The sequence below is a fragment of the Erpetoichthys calabaricus genome, chromosome 4 (assembly GCF_900747795.2).
Source record: "Erpetoichthys calabaricus chromosome 4, fErpCal1.3, whole genome shotgun sequence".
Taxonomy (NCBI): domain Eukaryota; kingdom Metazoa; phylum Chordata; class Cladistia; order Polypteriformes; family Polypteridae; genus Erpetoichthys; species Erpetoichthys calabaricus.
Window position 1 is genome coordinate 109,946,019 of NC_041397.2, and position 20,627 is coordinate 109,966,645.

General features: G+C 43.0%; 1 protein-coding gene across 1 annotated transcript in view; it reads right to left on the reverse strand.

Moving 5' to 3' along the window:
• tpt1 (tumor protein, translationally-controlled 1) overlaps positions 1 to 20,627 on the reverse strand; it is a 1,004,241-nt gene that overhangs the window by 288,588 nt on the left and 695,026 nt on the right. The window lies entirely within an intron of this gene.

The following is a 20,627-nucleotide window of genomic DNA, read 5'->3' on the forward strand; positions in this document are numbered from 1 at the left end:
CAACAAAGACAGGAACAAACAATGGATGGAGATGAGAGTGGACAAGAGGGAGAAACAATTGATGGGAGGCAGCATCATATGTTGTGGGTGAACTTGAATGGCCCTTTGAATGTGGGAATGACAGTAACACATAAAAACAGTTATTTACAGTGTGTTTAATGGTCTTCATGGTTAGGCTTGCATCGTCACACTGCAAATAATCACATAGGAATATAATGTTTACATATGCAACATTAATTTAAAAAGTAAAGTAACCACCACTAAAGAGATTATCCAGGGCATCAACTAAGTTAATGCTATATTTGACTTGGTACATAAGGGGAATTCAGAAAATATTTAAACCCTTCAACATTCTCCACACTATATTGGGTTGTAGATTTAATTGAATGCAATTAAGTCTACACTTAATAAACCGTAATGACAAAGCAAAAACATGTTTTCAAAAAAATGTGTAAATGTATTAAAAATTAAAAACTGAAATCTCTCATTCATGTAAGCATTCAGACCCTTAATTTAGTACTGTACTTTTTTTTTTGTAGAAGCCTCTTTGACAGCAATTACAGCTTTGAGACTTCTTGGTTGAGTCTCTATAAGCTTTACACACCTAGATTTGGCCAGTTAATCACATTCTACTTGGCAGATCCTCTCAAGCTCCAGTAAGGCTGGATGAGAAGTGCCTATAAACTGCCATCTACAGGTCTCTCTCCACTGATGTTCAATGGAATTGGAGTCTGGGCTTCGGCTGGGCCATTCAAGGGCAGCCAGTGACTTGTCAGCTTTGTCTTGGCTATATGCTTCAGGCCATTGTCATGCTAAAAGCTGAAACACTGCACCAGGCTGAGGTCACATGCAGCCTGGAGCAGGTTTTCTTCATGGACCTCTTTGCATTTGGCTGCATTCATCCTTCCCTCAGCTCTGACCAGTGTCCTAGTCCTCGCTTCTAAAAAGCAGCTCCAGAGCGTGATGCTGCCTCCACCCCAGTGCTTCACCATAGAGATGGTATTAGGCAGATGATGAGCTGCATCTGGTCTTCTCCAGATATAGTACTTGGAGTCCTGCACAAAGAATTCAATTTTGGTTTCATCAGACCACAGAGTTGTTTTCTCCATGCTCTCAGTCCTTTAAATGCTATTTGACAAACTCCAAGCAGACTGTCAGATGTGCCGATTGATGTAGTGCCACTGAGATGGTCATCCTTCTAACAGGTTCTTCCATCTCAGCCAAGGACTTCTACAGCTCTATTAGAGTGACTAGTGAGTTCTTGGTCACCACCCCAACCAAGGCCCTTCTTGTCTGGTTACTCAGTTTGGCCAGACAGCCAATTCTAGGAGGTTAGAAACTTGTTCAGTTTCACAATTGTCCATGCAACTGTGCCCCTGGGGACATTCAAAGCTTTAGAAATGCCTATACCACCCTGGACTTGATCCATGCCTCCCCATACTTTTATCATGGAGGTCTACAGAGTGTTCCTTGGACTTCATGGTTTGTCTTTGTCCTGACATTCAGTTTGAATTGTGGGACCCTATATATACAGTGGTGTGAAAAACTATTTGCCCCCTTCCTGATTTCTTATTCTTTTGCATGTTTGTCACACAAAATGTTTCTGATCATCAAACACATTTAACCATTAGTCAAATATAACACAAGTAAACACAAAATGCAGTTTTTAAATGATGGTGTTTATTATTTAGGGAGAAAAAAAATCCAAACCTACATGGCCCTGTGTGAAAAAGTAATTGCCCCCTTGTTAAAAAATAACCTAACTGTGGTGTATCACACCTGAGTTCAATTTCCGTAGCCACCCCCAGGCCTGATTACTGCCACACCTGTTTCAATCAAGAAATCACTTAAATAGGAGCTGCCTGACACAGAGAAGTAGACCAAAAGCACCTCAAAAGCTAGACATCATGCCAAGATCCAAAGAAATTCAGGAACAAATGAGAACAGAAGTAATTGAGATCTATCAGTCTGGTAAAGGTTATAAAGTCATTTCTAAAGCTTTGGGACTCCAGCGAACCACAGTGAGAGCCATTATCCACAAATGGCAAAAACATGGAACAGTGGTGAACCTTCCCAGGAGTGGCCGGCCGACCAAAATTACCTCAAGAGCGCAGAGACGACTCATCCGAGAGGTCACAAAAGACCCCAGGACAACGTCTAAAGAACTGCAGGCCTCACTTGCCTCAATTAAGGTCAGTGTTCACGACTCCACCATAAGAAAGAGACTGGGCAAAAACGGCCTGCATGGCAGATTTCCAAGACGCAAACCACTGTTAAGCAAAAAAGAACATTAGGGCTCGTCTCAATTTTGCTAAGAAACATCTCAATGATTGCCAAGACTTTTGGGAAAATACCTTGTGGACTGACGAGTCAAAAGTTGAACTTTTTGGAAGGCAAATGTCCCGTTACATCTGGCATAAAAGGAACACAGCATTTCAGAAAAAGAACATCATACCAACAGTAAAATATGGTGGTGGTAGTATGATGGTCTGGGGTTGTTTTGCTGCTTCAGGACCTGGAAGGCTTGCTGTGATAGATGGAACCATGAATTCTACTGTCTACCAAAAAATCCTGAAGGAGAATGTCCGGCCATCTGTTCGTCAACTCAAGCTGAAGCGATCTTCGGTGCTGCAACAGGACAATGACCCAAAACACACCAGCAAATCCACCTCTGAATGGCTGAAGAAAAACAAAATGAAGACTTTGGAGTGGCCTAGTCAAAGTCCTGACCTGAATCCAATTGAGATGCTATGGCATGACCTTAAAAAGGCGGTTCATGCTAGAAAACCCTCAAATAAAGCTGAATTACAACAATTTTGCAAAGATGAGTGGGCCAAAATTCCTCCAGAGCACTGTAAAAGACTCATTGCAAGTTATCGCAAACGCTTGACTGCAGTTATTGCTGCTAAGGGTGGCCCAACCAGTTATTAGGTTCAGGGGGCAATTACTTTTTCACACAGGGCCATGTAGGTTTGGATTTTTTTTTTCTCCCTAAATAATAAAAACCACCATTTACAAACTGCATTTTGTGTTTACTTGTGTTATATTTGACTAATGGTTAAATGTGTTTGATGATCAGAAACATTTTGTGTGACAAACATGCAAAAGAATAAGAAATCAGGAAGGGGGCAAACAGTTTTTCACACCACTGTACAAATGTGTGCCTTTCTAAATGATGACCAGTCATTTCATTTTCCAGACATGAACTCCAATCAAGTCCTAGACACATGTCAAGGAGAATTAAAACAAACACTTGACCACAATCAGAAGCGCCACAGTAAAGGGTCTGAATACTTATTATATAAATGTGAGATTACAGTTTTTGATTTTTAATAAATTTGCAGACCTTTCAGAAAACATGTTTTCACTTTGTCATTATGGGTATTCGAGTGTAGATCGAGGAGATAAATGCCAAATGTATCCGCTTAAAATAAAATTTACAACACAAAGCGAAGGGGTCTGAATACTTTCTGAATCTTGTACATAAGGAAACGTTTCATATACATACCTCACCTACTTAAACTAGTGTTTTTTGAAAAATAAATAATTTAGTTTACTGGAAAATGTTTACTTCTGGAGCAGCATTAATTTAGCTTTGCATGTCACTTGTGGGACTTCAGCACCACAAACACCTCTTTGCATTGCTACTGCTGATCAAGCTCAAGACCACTCACACCACGCCAACAAGCTCCCTTGTGAAGGTTCTCCTGCCATCTTTTTTTTGTCCTTACAGATCCTCAACCCTTTCATGGAGTCCTGCCGTCAGCAGGAATCTGAGGCGTCTCTTCTTTTATTCTCCTTAAATGCTGTATATTTATCAGGCCGGCCATCACTTCTTTTTGAGAATTTTTTTAGCCAGGTCACTTTTTTTTTTGTCTGCACAACTCTCCTCTCCAGTAATACGATGACAATTCTGAGATGGTGTGAGATTTATTTTATTCAAGACACGTAACAAAGCACGACTCAGTAAATTAAAGTACGACACATTGCTCCAAAGACACTTTATGAAAATCAGCAAGGAATTGTGATGGAAGTGACGCTCATTTCTTGCTGTCGATTAGTAGATGGCTATTGAGGACAATCAATTTCTTTCTTAAGTGGGGAAAAAGAAATGGCTAGTGGTTGGTAAATGAGAAACATATGACTAAAAAGCTGGTCACAGTATTTAAACAAACTGGTGTTTGTTTTTAAAATTGAGGACACTGACACAGTAAACATGCAGATCGGTGCTGCAGAACAGAACAGCGTAGGCCTAGCAGGTACACACAGTAGTTAAGAGCTTTAAAATAAAGACAACGAACATCAGAACAACTATCACATTAGACAGGAGGAGACAGCCAAAGTTGTCTGACTGGTTCATAACATTAACAGATCTGTGGCCTGAAGCCTTAACACAGTCAGACTGCTTACTGTGTGCAAGAAAACAAGAGCTGGACGAGCTGCTGAGCCGAGGGCTCCCGCTCCAGTGGCATGGAGGAGGCAGTGATGCCCAGGAGGCCATGTTCTTGTGGCATTGTTTTCACACAAGACAGGCCGCTCTGGGTGGGATGTAGGCCTTCGTCACATAGAGCTGTCAGTAGTGAGATCTTTTCAACAATAACTTGTTTTGAAGAAAACGTAAAAAAGAAAACCACAGCCACTTAAAATGCTTTTGTTAATCCCATGCTACGTGTTTGTTAGGAGATGCACGGCTGAGGTGTTTCACATTATTTAAGTCGTAGTGATCCATTTCACTTAATGTAATTGCTGACTAGTATTATCCCACCGTCTTCTGGGTTACACCATCGTAGCCTAACCATGCAGAGATTTTCACATAAGATCAGGTAAGCCATTGGCTTTTCATATCTGTTATAGTGTTGTGCCATTTCACTTTGCTGATTTACGTTCTGTATGCACTTTGGATGGTGTTTGGATTTTTCCCGTTCTGTGCTTCTACTGCTTTGCTTTATTTCATGTATACAGAATATCGTCCCCCTGTTGTAGCTAAACTGACCACACAGGGCCAGCTGTGCCAAGTGAGACCTTGTGAATGTGACAAAAGAAAAACCCCACTCTAGCGTCTCAGCAAAATGGTGTCCCCTGTGTCTTCTTCAGATTTGGACAGTCCTGTTGCCAACTATGTCTGCGTTTATCATACAGTGTGACTGTCCTGCTTGTGATTCATGAAATTACTAACCCTAACCCATTCTGACAGCTTGTCCAGTGGTACCCATGATGATGAAGACGACCCCATCGTCTTCTGTTCTTTCCACCTCTAGTTACTCATAGCAGCCTGTGTACTGCTCTATGGTGTGGTCTCCTGGGGAAGCAACTTGAGTTCAAACGACACAAAACGCCTGAAAAAAAAAAAAAGTATTGGGAAAAGCTGCTCGGACCCAGGGCAGCACTGGACGCTGTTGTGGAAAAGAGAACACTGCATGCCATTATGAAGAACCCCCTGCAGGGGGCACTCTCTTTTAGCCACAGGCTCAGAAGCACCTCTGGGGATCCGCTCTTCAGCACTTCCTCCCGACATCCCAGATCAAGTACTTACACTCTTTTTAAGTTCACTTTGCTATTTCTGCACAATATATGCAGTATTTATTTATTCCATTCAATCAATTAACATTTTTTCCTGCAAGTCTGTATCTTTGTTTTTATGTTTCCGCTGCTGTAACCATCTACCGAATTCTCATCCACCGAGCACAGCACAGCTCCGCTTGACAGCTCACTTAATGCACACGAGGCTCTGCCATGTCGTCTGCAACTTCACGACCGCGGTCTTCCCAAATGGATTCAGACCCTTTCACTTTAGGCACACTTTATTGTGCAGTAGATTTAATGTTGAATGGATAAATGTGCCATTTTTTTTGCACATCACTCGACACTCAATAACTCATAAAGACAAAGTGAAAACAGGTTTTCAGAAAGGTGTGCCAATTTATTAAAAAGCCAAAACTGAAATCTCTCATTCAGTACTTTGTAGAAGCTCCTTTGGCAGCAATTCCAGCTTCTTCTCGTTTTAAGTCTCTAAACTTAGCACACCTGGAATTGAGCTGTTTATACCACTCCTCATGGCAGACCCCCTCAAGCTGTGTAGGTGCCGAGACTTTCACTTTCTTGATTGTCCTGTTTTCGACATCCTCACAGCGGACGCTCACTCACGTCCAAATTTGTTTCTGTAGATCAGCGTTTTATTATTTTATCCAGTTTTACAAACAGGGGATGTGGGAAATCCGAGCACCTTAGTTGGAGCCATCTAAAGTCACAGTGGAAGGAGAGCAGAGGAAACATAAGGGGAGCACACACCTCCATGACAGGAGGTAACAGAATTGGGGCAAATTAAGGCCGTCACTCCACTATGGATTCTTTTAAAATCATCAGATTTTTGTAAAATATGTTAAATTGTGGTTAAAAAACACACACACACACACCTATTCCCCTTATTATCCTCACAAAAAGTCAGCACCACATTATAGGGTGCCCAGAGTTCATAATCTACTTCTCACCCCCCGACTCGGTCACTTCTATGTTATGCTCAGTAATGTTTGCCACTAAGTGAAGACTTTGAGCTCGTCAAGTGTGGCAGCTGCTTGGTGCCCGAGGCTTTGGTCCTCTGTGACTGTGAGCTGGATGGACAGATGTTTACTTAGGTGATACAAACTGCCCCTCAATGGTTTTCACGTATGAAACAATAGGCGGTAAAAAATCCACAATGTGCAGCACTAGGACAGAGAGGAGCAGCCGTCACGACTCAGGAGACTATTTTTTTTTTATGTCTTGAATGTTTACTCCGCCTGTGCACATGGAGAACGGCATGTGGCACCCGATGTACTCAAGGCGAGGCAGCACTCCGTACACACGCTTGTTTACAGTACAACAGTCTGTGTGTATGCTGGCACCACATTACAACACGACTATGTGCTCCTGTCATCTGTGAGCCTACAACTTAGGCCTTATTGCCACCAGCACTTTATAGCCACTGTTTGGTTATGGTCTAAAAACAATAGAGATAACAAATGGAACTGCAAATCATCTAAGCAAAAAAGAGTATGCTGTACCTGTGGAACTGCGGTAAATGAGCCAATATGAGCCCTGCTTCTCAGCGTGCTGTAGACCCACCTGAAGGGTATAACACGCTGTGTAAATGCCTGCAGTAAATAAGCCAACATTCAGCAACATACCATCAGTGAAGAATGAGATCTGCAGTACAGGAACAACATGGTGGCACTGAAGAGGACGTTGCTGCTTGAACTGCAGCTCAGGTTCAGTCTGAATGTGCACAGTAAGCCTGCGGGAGATTCCCTGCTTAGCCTAAAAATAAACCGTCAGTGATGAACTGGTGCCTTGTCCAGGTCAGGATCCTTCGGGGCTGAAGTGGCATAATAAACCTGCAGACAAGTGAAAACGCAGACCGTGGGGGACAGTTGGAAGCCAACTGTGGAAAGCTACAGGCTAACAGACGGAGATAGCGGTGGACAGGTCAGACATACTCATCACGGTTAAGTGAATGATCATACGGAGGGAGTTTTCCTCTGCCTCTAACAACAGGAGTGGAAAGACACCTCACTAGGCTGCAATGGACTGGCATCCTGTCTAGACTTTGTTCCTGCCTTGTGCCCTGTGCTAGCCGGGATAGGCTCCAGCAGACGTCCACAACCCTGTTCAGGACTAAGGGGGTTAGAAAATGACGGACCTTACCAGGTTGGGCTGCACGTGTGACATGACATTCAGCGTAATCCAAGAGTGCCATCAGTAGCAGCTCCTATTTGCAATGGTCATCTTATTCAGTGATGAAGCCATACCGATGAGCCCCAGTAACAGATGTCACAGTCCTCCTCATGTGAGGCCAGTCCCTACTGTTTTGTGTTGAATCACTTCTGATCTCCTTTTAAGGGAATGAAACACCCCATAATTCTGCGGTTTCTGCAAGAGCTGCAGTTAGTCTTCAAATCACAGTCCTCCATACCAGTCACATACATTCAACATTTTTCTTTTGCTTCCAAGTACCTTGACGGTGTGTCTAAAGTTTCTATTGAGAAGATGAGAAGAATTTTGAGGTTCCTGTTGACACACCCTTTTCATCAACTAAGCAACATGCAGAAGTGATATGAAGTCAAATAATATGTTAGGTTATATTGTAAGAAGTGTTAGAATATGAATCAAGTGACGTTACGCTTAGACGATATAATGCTCTGGTAAGACCACATCTGGAGGATCTGGTCACTACACTACAAGAAAGACAGCAGCACTTGAAGCTGTACAGAGGAGAGCAACCAAGAGCATCCCAGGACTGAAGGACATGTCCTACTGTGACAGACTCAGAGAATGAAACCTGTTTAGTCTCGAGCAGAGGAGACGATGTGGGGACCTAATCCAGGTTTTCAAAACCCTCAAAGGCATTGATGAAGTAGATCAAGTAGAATTCTTTCAACTTAACGGTGAATCAAGTACTCGAGGGCACCAGTAAAAGTTATGGGGAAGTTAATTTAGGACTAAAGCCAGGAACAATTTCTTTATGCAAAGAGTTGTGGGAATCTGGAACAAACTACCGAGGCATGCAGTTGAAACAAAAACCTTAAAAACCTTTAAGAAGAACATGGAAGAGGTATCGGAACAGCTTAGCTATTAGCTAAACAAACAGGCTTGACGGATGAACTGCAAGGTCTCCTCTTGTTTTTCAAATTTCATATCTAAAAAGTCACTACCGCTGTTTTTAGATAAATGGAAGCAGAACCTTAGGGAACTAATCTCAGGGCTTATAAAACATGTCCACCCACTGCACCGAAAGTCTAAAGAGAGGACAAAGGTAATTCAGCAAAGCAAGAAGCCTTCAATTGAGAAAGCGTTAGACGCAAAAACTGAAGGCACTGTGAGCCCCCACCCTGCACCATGGACACAAAGGACATGCAGATGCAGTTCGCTCCATGCAGAGCTTTGGCGCCAGCCAGGCACTGAGGCCTGCAATGGCAGACATGCCTCTTAACAGCCTCCTTATCATCAGCCGGTGTGCTCTACGTGATTACATTCGCCTGGTAAGTAAACAATGAAAGTGTGTGTAACAAGGCAGGAAGCTGCATTATCTATTAACGTTAGCCTGTTGATGGCCGCAATTTAGACACTGGAAACTGCTAGGTGCTTATTTGTAACGGCCCACTTAGCGCTTCCGCCAAATTTACTTTTAGATTTGCATCGGCTGCTAATTGAGACCAAACTGTGACACCGACATGTGGAAACAATAGCCAGCAAAGCCATACGAGGACGACATTTCTACCTCTCATGGGCCAGATGTCTAAAAGCAGTGGTGCATGCCATTGTTTTCAGAGTCGTCTGTCCCCTGTAATGTAGCACAGGGTGCAGTGTCAAATTTGAACTGCTTCTTGAACAGCTTTGAAAGACAGGTAAATGGGGATTACAAGCAGCGGATCCAGCCACTGAACTAAATACAAATCTCTATTATGTGAGCAAGACTGCTGGTAACCCCCAAGGTCCCAGTTTCACTCCCTGCTGGCACCATTTCAGGTTGGTCAGGTAGCTCAGAGTGAACAACTTCCTCACTGTATCGTCACACAGGTACACGGTCCCCCAACAAGCAGTAAGGGCAACCATTCATCACAGAAGATGGTGGGCCTAAGCTGGACATCTGGTGTCCTGGTACAAAGTTGTACAAGAGCTTCAATACCAACACTCTCTGATGGCTCCATTCATGAACACTGAGATTATGAACAAACCTGATGCTCACAATGGCTGCTAGAGGGCCTTTCATCTAACTCATCCTTATAAGAACACAACCAGAGAGAAATTAATCAGGGTGACCCCCAGGGTGCTTGTGCTGTCACTATGATGGGGTCAAAAATGCCACAAAGCTACTTGTGCAAATAAACCTAATTAGGTATCTTTCTGATTAAAATGACCTGTCTTTGAAAGTTGCAATGGCCTGTGCCCACACCCATGGGCACCAACCCTGCTGTACCATCATGAACTGTGGGAGAACCAGCAGCAAATGATCAGGCAGACTCCAGTTAAAAGTGCCAGAAGATGTGCTAAAACAGTGCTGTATAATTCATGTCATTAGGTAGCACATCGTGTTGAATAAAATTATAAATATTAATTTCATCATTCAACAAAATCCAGCCATGGAGAAACCTAAGACACACACAAGTTCAATATATTGTCATCAGCAATAAATGGGACAGATTGTCTCCACACATTTGGTAAACTCTTTAAAATCTTGCTTCCTTACCACACTACCTTCGATCTTCTGTCCTTATCCTGGAATAATCTGGGCAATGACCCCAGTAGCTTCAGTAACCCAGTGGCTCAGCTATCTTTGGACTCTTCCAGCTCTCAAGACTTTCTCTTTCTCTCTTGCAGCCTTCCCTGCTCTCTCTAAAACCCTCACTAGATCCATACAACCCATTACACTAACCCCTGAACACAGACATGGTCACTTCTCTCTTAACAGTCCACCACTCCAGCTTGCTTGCTTGGTCACCATTTCACCAGGTCTGAAAGCAGGATATGTTCTCTCTTTCTTCTCTCAACCCCAGTGCCATTACTCCCGTGTTAAAACCCTTCCAATTATGCTCACACCGCACTAATATACACCGTGGATAATCTTCCACGTCCATCACTGGTACTCCCTTCTTGCCACAATCGAGCTCCACACAAGTGCCCTCCTTATGCTCCTCCCCTCCCAAAGTCAGACACTCCAGTTCCCACTTCGTTGCCACAACCAGGTTTCTACCAGTACGGCCCCCCCGCCTTCCACTTTTCATTTCTCAGCAGAGCTCACGTATGCTACACCACCACCAAAATGAGGAGACCTGTCGTTTCTCATTAGTCTTGTGAGCTGGCCTGCCACAAAAGTGGAGAACCTCATGATGATAATTTAGGGAGAAGCAGTGTTCAGTCTACTGCGAGTTTCATCTTCTGACCTGCTGCTTTGTTATGACAATAAAAGGATAGTCAGAGGTGTGCTCAAGTGCAAACGGATACCTGCTGACAAAATCCAAATGAACATCTAGGCAAATACTATCCAAGCCTCATTGTTCTGCTGGTGGACAAATTATCCTCATCCCTAGCAGAGCAGACGCATGGAATTAGACCCTTGTTTCTTTAAGGGAGCCTTTTGAGGAAGTGGCATCATGGTGACTTTACCTCTGAATTAGCCACCACGAATACCCACAAAAGCTCTAAGAAGTTTCAAGAATGGTAGGCCATTGGTGTCCAGATTTAATGGACGATGAAGACAAAGCGATTCACACTACAGAGTGGGGGCTCACTAGGTGAAAATGTCTATAGGGTCTTTCTTGTCACATGTACAGAGGACTTGCACCTGCTAGTCAAACTGCTGCACATTGCCACTCTGATTGCCATGGTTAGCAAGAAGAAGAGCCTCACCTCGAAATCCCGGCCGTGTGGTCGAAATGGAGAGAGGAGGTCACACAAACAGTGGCAGTAAAACATCTCAGTGAGGTGCATTTGGGCAGAATTGCCACAGTTCGTTTCCTGTGCATGGGCACCCATACTGATTTGTGCCCCTCTTGTAGTCTTATGGCAAAGAGTGAATGAATACGCGTAGTGCAGGCAGTATGGTAGTGTCACCTCAGAATTGATTTCACCGCCATTGTAATTTCTCTATTATTTATATATATATATATATATATAAATAAATAAAAAAGCCAAATACCACTGAGTCGCTCATCACGAAATCTCCCGAACCATGAGGACTTGAAATTTGGAATGCAGGTTACCCTTGGCCCGTAGGTGCTTGCTAAGAAATGGTTTTATAAATTTTGTGGTCCAAGCGCGTTCTGTCTGTATGTCTGTCCGCTTTTCACGAGAGAATTACTTAACGGTTTTCTATAATTTGCTTCAACTTTCTGGTTGATTTTGTGACTTCTCTCATCGCGCCGAGTACCATAGTTCGCTTGCGGTACCGATGTATTTAAGCAAATCCAAGAGAGTGGCTGTGGGCTGAGGCCTTCCTCATTCACATGCCAGCCTCTGTTCATGTCGCTCTGTCTTTCCCACGTTTTGGAGTGCACTATGCCTAGTGATACTTGTTTGTTCAACAGACATTATCATCACCTACAGATTGTTAAGGAGTGTGTTTTAGAGGGTAGCTGCTGATTGTCAGAGATATCAGGGCCAACACTCTCCCGTCAGAGCTGAACACGATCAGATATAGTGCCAATGTCCATTGATTTTTAAAGTTTGTCCTGTTTCATTACTATGTGGGTGCACCCACGGGATAGAGCTAGTCATGAATAAATGTAAGCACTTCTGGGCTCCATGTGCCTTGTTCTGTATGTTCAGGGGGAGTATGTCAGTATACACAAGCAGACCCTGGATTGTGCCCACCGCTATCAGAAGTCCCAAAGATGTCACATTAGGTAAATGGAGGAATGCAAACAATAAAAATGAGGATATGTGGCATTTTATCTATCCAGTCGGGCTCAGCCGCTTTGTGAAGAGATGAGGCCATTACACTTCCAATATCATAAAAACAAATATTTTGTTTATTTTTTTTTAACAGTGTACAAAATGGATGAACTTTCCGGCACCAATAAACGCTCTTTGACAAAATCTTTCCTTTTCTATCTGCCACAGGCAGAGCGGGCCTTATCTCTGTTCAGTGGGGTCCATGACTTGACCTTAAACCTCAGTTGAGCGGTGTGGCCATGTCCTGGGATAACCTGCTGTGGAGCATAGACGTCCTAATGAGCAAGAAAACACACTTTTGTGGCCATACTGTTCTGTACAGCTGTTATCAGTCCTACACAGACCCTCGACTTTCTCCACTCGTCTCGGCCCTGCCTTCTCAGATAGGACAGCGTGTGCCGAGGCCTGAGCACTCAAAGGTGGGGTGTAAGGAAAAAGAAAAAGCCCTGGGAAGCGACTCTAATCACGGGAAGCACACACTTGATTGCAGACGGCACTCAGGGACCCGTTTCAAGTGCTCAGTGTGTCCCACATAAATGAAGACAGAAAGCACTTTAGTTTCTCTCCTGCTTTAAGCAGCACCTACATGTCAGGCTCCCATGTGGCATTAACAGCTCTTATTAGGCCACACAGACTCCATGCAGCTTCACACTACTTAAAAGATGGATGGAAACCAGCAGTAAGCAACGGGCTGCTCACTGGGCACGGGTTTGTGACGCCAATATGTTCTGTTTTTATTATTCTCTATTTCAGCACAAAAAAAAATAAAATAAATTCAACAAGAGCACCCTAAACAGGGCATATTCTCTGTTGGAATTGCCATCAATGCTAATAAGGAGGATATACTACAAGTAAAAACTGTGGCAAAATGAAAGTGCAACGGAGCAATCCATATTACTAAACGAGAATGGTAAACCGGATATGGACGCAGGGACCTGCTCGTGGACGCAAAAGACATAGTGCGCAGGCGCCACACAAAGCCCCCCCGCGCACCAGAGCAAAACGGGAGAGACTACGAACCGTCAGAGTAGGAAACAAAGTAAAACGTCATAAACAGGTTAAAGAACAGGGACAGACAGACAGACAGACAGACAGACAGACAGACAGACAGACAGACAGACAGACAGACAGACAGACAGACAGACAGACAGACAGACAGACAGACAGACAGACAGACAGACAGACAGACAGATAGATAGATAGATAGATAGATAGATAGATAGATAGATAGATAGATAGATAGATAGATACTTTATTAATCCCAATGGGAAATTCACATGGAGAGCAGGTTACAGAACAAAGCCCCCTGCCCAGAGTAAAACAAGAAAGACTACGAACCGTCTGACATGCCGCAAGCAGGATAAAGCGAGGTCAGAAATAAAACACAGAGTAGGAAACAAAGTAAAACTTTCTAAAGGGATTAAAGAATGGGGACGAACACATGGAGAGCGGGTTACAGCTGATGAAAACTGGAATGCAACAGCTTCAAAAAAACCTAGGCACGAAACACATGCACACCGAGATACAGAATATAAAGGCAGAAACGACGACAGTTAAATGTCCACACCACACAGCGGAGGCGGACCCGAAAGGTGCAGGCGCCTACATCGTGCGTCGGAAGGCGCGGTAAAATACAAAAGACAAAGGCGCCTACACAGCATGGTAAAAACCGACATAATACAGAAGGCGCAGGCGTCGGCTGCCATATCGTGAGTGGCACTACTGCGTGGTGAAGGCGCAGGAGGAGACATAGTAAAATAAGAGGAGTCAACGCCCCGCCCCAGAGTGAAACGGGACACACTACGGAGTCCACAAAGGTTCATACATCAAACCCGAGATGGTACGGACACGCGTCTGAAACCGCGGAAGCAACACTGTCTCGGCTCCAAAACCAAACAGCTCAACAACTAACACAGCTTCGACACCCACCCCACGTGGACAGATCTAATGAACGTGGACGCCTACAAAGCGCGTCTCAAACTGCGTAGGCAAAGCAGGCACGGATTCAACACGACACAGCTCGAGTGACCGAGATACAAACACGCGCCTGCCTGGATATAATTAATGAATGCAGGCGCCTACAACGTGCGTCTGAAATGCCGCAGACCAGGCAGGCACTGCTCCAAAAAGAAAGAGCTGGACTAAACGAGATACGAAGTGAAACGGGAAACACTACAGAGTCCGCAGTGCTCCACAATGCACCGCATAATAGTTCGGAAAGAGCTTCGTAGTAACAGTGGGGGGACCCAGAGTGACACGGGCGAACGCTCCGTATTAAACATACGTCATCCTCACACGTCCAAACTATACAGCATAGGTGAATCACATTACAGTGATGCATTATTAACAGTACGATAAACATCACAGTATCGCAAACAAATGAAAATTATTACTTGAAAAGGGGAAAATATATTCACCACGGACCAGGTGTCATTGAAACAAAAGCAAAATAAAGCAAGGTCAGAAATGAAAGACAGAGTAGAAAGCAAAGTAAAACATCATAAACAGGTTAAACGAGGGGGCCAAACACATGGACAGCAGGTTACTGATAATGAAGACCGGAATTCAAAAGCTTCAAAAACAAAAGCTCGACTGACCGAGATACAAACTGAAACGGGAAACACTACGGGGTCCGCAGTAGTCCACAATGCACCGCATAATAGTACGGACGGAGCTCCGTATTAACAGTGGGGGGCCCCAGAGTGACACGGGCGACCGCTCCATTTTAAATGTGCATCATCCTCACACGTGGCTGCCCAGCGGGCACGGGTTCAAAACGCCGGGGGTAGGCGAGCAAAGCGAGCAGGGGGCGGAGCCCCTTTGTAAATTCATAAAACGACAAGAATCTGCAGAAATCTGCTACAAAAGCAACTTAAAACTGAAGCCACGGTGGAAAAATGGTGGCACACAACAAGCTTTTAAAAGGTGGGCAGCTCATCCATGCATCCATTTACCAAAGCCGCTTATCACACACAAGCTAGATTTGGATGGGGGTGCTCAAGTTCACACACGGGGAACAGCACAGAATCAAAAGTGAATATTGTGGATAAACAAGGAATAAACAGGAATGCTTACAATACAATTTATTTTGTATAGCCCAAAATCACACAAGAAGTGCCGCGATGGGCTTTAACAGGCCCTGCCTCTTGACAGCCCCCCAAGCCTTGACTCTCTAAGAAGACAAGGAAAAACTCCCACAAAAAATGGAAGAAAGGTTCAGTTCAAAGAGAGACCCCTAAACAGGTAGGTTGGGCGTGCAGTGGGTGTCAAAGAGAAGGGGGTCAATATAATACAATACACAGAACAAAACACAAGTAATCCTCAATACAACAGTAAAATAAAAATATTACAAGTACGGAGCAGAATTCAACAGTAGATGCTATCACATAATAGGATTTGGGTGCTTGGTACAGAATAATTAAATAAATAAAAAGACAGCGAGAAAACATGCAAACTCCACACTGATGACAACCAGACTGGGATTTCCATCCAGGATTCCTGGTTAGCTTTAAGTTATTTTAAAAAGTCATTTTCATACAATCGTGAGGGCTCTAATGTCAGAATAAAGAAGTCTGAAGTAGCGCAAGCCGTCCTCATACGGGGTGTCCATGAGAAATGGACTGATTTACTTTAAGAGGTAGAAGTTCGCTTTACCTTGAATCTGTGCGGCTCACAATGAAATCAGATTATCACGCCATCCTGAAGTGAAACGGACTGCCTGGTAGGAAAGCTTTTGTCTCAAGTCACATGTCATAGGTTCTCTATCAGGATGATGACCCAAAACACACATCTACAGACAAGCACCTAAAAAACACTGGAATGGTCTGATGTGGCCTGCTCTTAGTCCTGGTCTGAACCTCATTGAACAGCGTAGCTGGGAGAAGGAACCCATCACACCTACGAGAGAACTGGAGTACAAGTTCAGTTCAGAGCTACAGAAAAGTGTTTGATTGCAACTACCTACCACAAAAGGGTGTGTTCCAAAATATCAGACAAGGGTCCCAATCAAATTTGATATCTGAGCTTTAATGTACAGAATTAATAATAAAATGAAAAGTCCATTAAAATGTTTTCATGAACTTGGTGTGTGGGTGTGCATGTGTGTCCTGCGGTGGGTTGGCACCCTGCCCGGGATCGGTTCCTGCCTTGTGCCCTGTGTTGGCTGGGATTGGCTGCAGCAGACCCCCGTGACCCTCTGTTCGGATTCAGCGGGTTGGAAAATGGATGGATGGATGAACTTTATATATACAACGATAAAAAAAAAACTGGCTTCAAGTTCTGGCAATCCCATCAGTCCATTCTTTCCCACCAGGCAGAGGGCTGAATTTACACAGATGCGTTTGCCTTACTGGTCACAATCAGGTGCCCTTTTGCAGTTCAAAGTTAGACTTATGATGGCTACTCCTAAATACACGCCTGTACACAGAAAATCACCTCCCCTGTCAAAATCCTTACCTTTAGTCACATCAAACTCTGGAAAAGGAAACAAATTAGAAAGAGAACTACTGTATTTGCAGCTGTATTTAAACATTATAACCCACAACATCAAAGTGAAATTAACATTTTTTTTAAATCCAGAAGAATTATTAAGATGTAATAAGTGATCCTGGCTTGGATAACAGATCAGGCCCTTACAGTTCCACCAATCACCTTCCAGATCATACACACCACACTAACAGCCCCCCCATCTAACATCACTTGAAGGGCTTTGGATTATTTCAGAACAAATCCAATTGTTCTTTGAGGATTCCACGGCAATGCAAAGAATCCACCATGGCTGGAAAGGTGCTTTCAGAAGGGCATTGGGATAAAGCTGTGAAAAGACACAAGGTAGGAGAAGGAATTAAAGTGAACTCTCTTTCTCTGTGTACCGTGCAGGGCATTTATTTAGAAGTGAAAGGTGAATGACACCACCAACACCTACCAAAGTCTGGATGAGCAAGCCAGGAGGATGTCGATCAGGGAAGCTATCAAGAGGTCAGTGGCAACTCTGTGAACGACTTAATAATGTTCATGGCTACGATTGGGCCGTTTGTGCATGTGACAAAAATCCAGAAAGCTTTACACAAAGCTGCATGTGGCAAAAAAGAAGTCTCTTCTGAGCAAGTAGCTCACTTCTTGGACTGAACTGCAAGGGCTATGTTAGGTGGATACCAAAACACAGTTCACCACCTAACACACGCCACATGTACTGTGTAGCGTGGCAAGATGTTACTGTTCAGAAGGCACTGAGTGAGTGGTCAGGAATGATGGTAAAATGGCTGCTGCCAATTACAAACAAATCCTTGCAGCCGTCTGCCAGACAGCTGAAGACGGCTTGTGGTTCAACTACCAGCATGACAGCAAACCCAGACACACTACCAAAATAAAAATGCAATGGCTTAAGGATAAAAAGGGTTAATGTCCTTGAGTGGCCACGTCATAGTCCTGACTTAAATGTGGATGGACTTATTGAGAGAAGCTCACTGCGAAAATGGACTGAACTCAAAAAATTCTGCTAGGAGGAATGGGTCAGTGAAGGCGTGCGAAGCTGCTCGAGACTTGGCCGAGTGCGGTCATTAAAGCACAAGGTGAAGTATTACATATATAGTATAACACGGACTGATCACTTTTCCATCCCAGTTCTACAACAAGGAGAATTAAGTGGCTGATCACTTATCTAAACTACAAAATCCAATAATTGTTCAGGATTTTTTTTTTAATTATCATTTCACTTTGATGTTGTGGCTTTATAATATTTGTAGTTGTTTATTTTAATTTTTAGAACTGCTGCCTTTTTGTTACTTGAATTTTGTAAGGCAAAATGTGTATATAAAGCAGGAAAAAGCTTTTTTTTTTTATATATAAAGAGTTTTGATGTCAGGCTGTAAGACAAAAGAAGTGACTATTTCAAAAGGGTATGCTGACTTTCTATTGGTAGTGTTCTCATAAAGTGAGTGCAAAAATTGGCATAACTCATGATACAAAAACATATGAAATGTACAGATAATGGCCAACTATAGGCATTTACCATAAGCACTACGAACAAAACCGCCCCTGTGGCCGAGACTGCTCTTTATATACAGTATGTAGCCAATCAGACACTTTGTTTCTCTTTACTAATTCTGGTGAGTACTCGTCTGTTATATTTACTGAGCTTCTGTTTAAAAAGAAAAACTGGCGTACTCCCGGATGGGCTTAATGTGGAGAAGGACAAACAGACTGTGATTGCCCTTACTACACTATTGGCACGTTGACTTATCTTGTTCAAATGGAAGAATCTCCTCATTTAATAATAATAATTCTTTACATTGATATACTGGTGTTTTCAGTATTCAAAGTGCTATCCACACAGGGAGGAACTGGGAAGCGAACCCACAATCTTCCACAGTCTCCTTACTGCAAAGCAGCAGCAGTACCACTGCACCACCTGTGAGGACAAGTCAGTGGGTAACTGATGTTATATACTATTTGAAACTGGAAAAAATCAAATTCTCACTTAGAGGCTTAGTGCAAAACTTTAAAACCTGGCAGGACCTAACCAAGAATACTATATTAGAATAAACATTTATATTTCTCTCTTTACTACTCTTAACAGTTTTACTCCGGCTGTTGGCCTTCCTCTCTCTCACGGGTGGGGAGTGATTTGAATTTACTTGTGTTAAGTTTGACTTGATTGTATGGAATGTTACATGATTTTAATAAATTTAATAAAAAAAAAAACGTGACAAATAAAGCCGTAAAGATTTTAGAACCATCCCTCCATCTTCTGAACCATTAATTAGAGTGCAATGGAGGAACACGCATCAGACAGGGTGTTCATACTGGTCAGTGAGCAGTTTGACTTACATAAAACTGGTTGCATCCCTTACAGTAAACCAAATGAACAGTTATGCTTTCTTAATTAAATATAATTAGGGCTAAGAAAACCTTTTTAGATTAAAATTGTCATCAATCACAAGGACAAACTGACCTGACACAACAACATTCCAATGGACATACAGTAAATCATTTTGAATTATATAACAAGTCAAATTAAATCTAACAAGATAGACTGTCAGGGTGATAACAGAGTGTCATTAACTTACCAGGAAGATGACGCAAGTCCATCTCGTCCCTGCATAAGCAACACGGCAAAGGAGGATCCTCCCAGCAGTTCTCCAACTGTGACGTTATGCACATCTTAATCTTGAGGTCACCAAGTCTCTTAGACAATGACCAGACTGTACATCCATGCCAGTAGGCTCAGGTTTTAAGAAAGTCTTCCTGATAAGAAACGGTTTGAAATAGCCTGCTACACTGGGCCCTTCCTGGACGTGGGTGCCGTGGCCAAATGAGACCAAAATTGAACTCTTTGGTCACAAACTAATATTTCTTTCACCAGAAGAGGAAAGCATGGAGTGAGTGACATATAGTGGTGGACAAGTGATGACATGAGCCTGTTAAGCAGCCACTGGCCAGGCACTCTTAAGATCATTGGTAGCATGAACTCCACTTCCTATCAGGGTTATTGTGACCAAAAGTCATGTTGCCAATGCTACAACAAAGTGATTTGATCCAAGGTGAACCAAATCACATTTGGAAAGCTCCACAGCATGAAAAAGTCCTAAACATGTTCCTCAGAAAAGCACAACTAATTCTGCTGGACTAAAAGTAGAATCATTATATCCTAATGACCAGCCATGGCTCAGGCACATAACTAAACCTGCAATCTGAAACAAACAGTGTGGTCCGTAAGAGTCAACCTAAGCACATGAGGGACCCCAGTGAGTTATGTAAAGTTCTTTGCCCTGTTATTTGTGCCAATAACTGACATATGTAATTGTTGGGGGGTTTGGTGGTGTTTGGGTAAGAACCATTTCTTTGAACAAATGCTTTCCCATGTTTTGGCTATAAATTAAAGGTGTATGTTATTTATGCTGCTTTTTTATTCATATTACCAATATCCTCAACATTAACTTCCTTGGATTTTTATTTACTATATAGGAGTATACTGCATTTAATTGAGGCAATCTGCCATCCAGCAAACCAAAACTTTTTTTTTTGAAGAAATAAAGATTAACCCAAAAAATATGCTTCAAAGAATTGAAGAAAACTGTATAAAGCAAATCTACACAATATTCGGGGTGGTCCACAGAAAATACAGCAGTGATGTTGTTGAATGTTTACTGCATGGAGCATCGTGAACACCTGAAGGAGTCAACGCTGAACACATTCGTATG